Genomic DNA, 3,479 nt, shown 5'->3' on the forward strand with positions numbered 1-3,479 from the left:
TCTTTGCAACCTTATAATAATGCTGTTTGTTATACAACATGAAATTGGTACATGTTACTTCTAAATTGTCCCGACCGGCAGGACACATCAACGTGGGCAGCGAACCTAGATGGGGAGGAATGAAGGGACAAGAGACACAGAAGGATGACAGCAAGACAGGAGTTCTGATCAAGCTGCAAACTTTTATTGTTCACACAGGGGTATTTGTACGCTGGGGATGGGGAAGCTCTCTTATCAGCAGTTGCTGGATGTCTGCACAAGGTGAGATAACCGCAGGATGTTTCAGGAAGATAGGTGGCCGCAGGATGTCTCAGGGAGATAGATGGCTGCAGGGTGTCTCCCAGGCAGGATGTCTCCCAGGGGGCTGTTTCTTGTGTCAGGCTATTCTTTGAAGGAGAATTTCCTTCTAGCCCCTGACACTAAATCATTCTTTAGTGGTTCTGTAGACTGTTAGTCATTAATCTAGATATTCCCTTTAAATATTAAAATCACTATTGTTTAATCATTACAAGGTAGTGAGGAGTCACAGGGAATGAACAGAAAGCTGTTGGGTCCATTCTCTACAATTGCCTCATCTGTTGATTCAAATCTTCTGGAAGGGTTGCCTGTTGTCTTTCTTGCTTATCTAAAGACCTTTCAGGAAGCTACTCTGATATACCCAAACTTATACATGCATGACTTCAAAAGCATTCTGCTTCATCCTCCAAAAGGGCTTGATCTTGCTGCTTCTTGTCCACCTTTACTCATCTTTGTTTTTCCCTTTCTCATTATCTGGGAACTACTTTTTCCATTATTGCTTGTCATGATCATTTTTGTCCTCAGAGAGCCTTAAATTGTGTCCTGACTTGCATACTGAAGTAGGGTGCATACTGAATCCAATGACTAGCATCTTTATAAAAACAGGAAAGGACAAGAGACAGGAACCCAGCGGAGAATGCTGTATGAAGACAGAGGTAGGAATAGGAGTAATGTAGCCACTATCCAAGGATACCAGGGACTGTCACAACCAGAAGCTAAGAGATGGAGATGAATCAGATTCTCCTTCAAGACCTCCAGAAGGCCAACCCTAACCTCGTCTTAATGTTCTGACTCCTGACTTCCCGAACTCTTGTTTTAAGCAACCATCCTCACCCCCAAAAGAGAAAAATTCAGTAGGTATTGACTGTGATGATGACTGCACAGTTCTGTGAATTGTACACTTTGTGTGTGTGTGTGTGTGTGTGTGTGTGTGTGTGGTGCTGGAGATTAAACCCAGGTCTTTGTGCATACGAGGCAAGCACTCTACCAACTGAGCCATAACCCAAATTGGACACTTTAAACACATGAACCAAGTGGTATGTGAATTGTATCTCAGTATAGCTCTGATCTTTAAAACAATGCATCCTGACCTGTCAGTAACCTCATTTCTTCCCAATTTCAAGACCAGTTTCAGAGGCTCATCAATACATTCCTTGCAGAGGTGTTTGTCCTATTCATACTTCTTGAGCTTCTTGCCCACGTTGGTCCCAGTCCATGGACCTTCTCTAGATCCAGGGTTGAGGGTGGAGGAGAGAGTTTAAGGAACTGGCTCACACAGTTTGGGGGCTGGCAACTGCAAAATCTGTGTGGGACAAGACAGCAATCTGAAAATTCTAACAGGAACTGATATTGTGGTCTTGAATCCAAAGGCAGTCTGGAGGCAGACTTTATCCTTTTCAAGTGACTTCAGTCTTTCCTTTTAAGGAGATCAACTGATTGGGTGAGAAATACATTGTGGAGAGAAATCTGCTGTTCTCAAAGTCTACTTATTTAAGTGTTAACCTCATCTTTAATACCTTCCCAGCCTCATGCAAACACTATTCTAATCTCTATTTCTATAAAATCAAATTTGATGGTTTCCTAATATGAGCAAGGACATATAGTATTTGTCTTTCTGTGCCTGGCTCATTTCCCTTAACATAATATTATCTAGGCTTATCCATGTTGTGAAAATGAAAAGACTTTTGCTCTTTTTTATGGCCAAATAGTACTCCATTGTGTGTGTGTGTGTATCACATATTTTAATCCATTTTAATTAATCTATTAATGGACCCTTAATATAATTCCAAATCTTGACTATTATGATAATGTTGAAATAAGCATAGAGTGCACCTAATATATATAAATAGAGAGAGCTATAAAATACCCTATAATTGTTAGTTATTTTGTTATAGGGATGCTCTTGAAAGGATAAATTGCTCTTTAAAATATAGAGATTTTGAATTTTTCCAAAGCAATCTGAAGTGTGAGAGGTGAGGAGAAAAGAAGGGGAGAGAAAGAAAGGAAAGAGGAAATTATAAAATGCCATAAGACTGGGCTTCACTGTCAATAAGACCAACAAGAAATCATCAATGGTGGGTGGCAAAAGGATTTTAAGAATAACATTCCACTTGCAGTTGCTCATGTTGCCATGATGTAAACTCCTCCTCTGCCTCGACCCCAAGTACTCAGTAAAATCTGCTTCACACACAAATTGCCTTGATCAGTGGGAGTGCAGATTGTGTGGAAATAAAGGAAGGATTGCATTGCACTCATGGAGACCATCCTTAACCCAAGCAAGCAGGAGTTTAGAGCCAGTGAGGACCACAGCCTCTCTGTTTCTGTTTCCCCATCCCCACTCTAGCCCACAGCCCCAAGAACCTCACAAATATGAAATATATCACTCAGAGGAGTCTTATCTAGTTTTTAGGGCATTAGGTAACCTTGACTGATGCTTGGGCCACATTTCAGTAGATTCAAACAGGCTTTTGTATTCATTTTATTCTGTTATTCAATTATGAGTCATTGAGGATCCAAGATGGTGGGCCAGAGGGAGGCTGCATTCCTTATTGCTCCCTGACCTGGGCTTAAAGCAGTGGAAATACTGTTCCTCTGTGAGTTATCAGAGGACTCCTGACAGCTGATCCCATGCAGGTCCCCTGCCTCAGTGCCCTCACAGGACCCCCTGCCACTTTTCCCATGTGGACCCCCATCTCCCAAAGTGGGGCTCCCCTGGTCACCTCCACCTTGGAACACTGCAACCACTGCCACAGTCCCCTCTACACAGTACCCTGCATCTGGGGATACCAGAGAGGATCTGGAGACAGCTGCCTGCCACAGCACTGCACGCCACTGAACTGCACTACCAAGCATGCTGCCCAATGCCACCACCCAGTGCGCCCCAATGCCCCATCTCTGAAAGTGGCCACCTCCATCTTGGGACACATTTGTCTCCATCTTGGGGATATGCTCTTTAATGCCATCACCATTTTAGTTGGGGCAACTCCCAGCTTGGGCTAGAAGCAATATCAAAGAGAAGTATTGGAACCCTGCAAGAACTCTAGAAGTCTGCAGGGTAAACTGTAACACCTCAGATCTACACTGCTAGAAGGGAAGACACACAAACAACATGAAAAAACAAGGGAATAAAGTGCCCCAAACAAACCTAGATACTACATTATTAGAATCCATGGCCAGCATAG

This window comes from Marmota monax, unplaced genomic scaffold (genome assembly GCF_021218885.2).
Source record: "Marmota monax isolate L192 unplaced genomic scaffold, Marmota_monax_Labrador192_F-V1.1 WCK01_AAM20220418_F8-fsc00106, whole genome shotgun sequence".
Taxonomy (NCBI): domain Eukaryota; kingdom Metazoa; phylum Chordata; class Mammalia; order Rodentia; family Sciuridae; genus Marmota; species Marmota monax.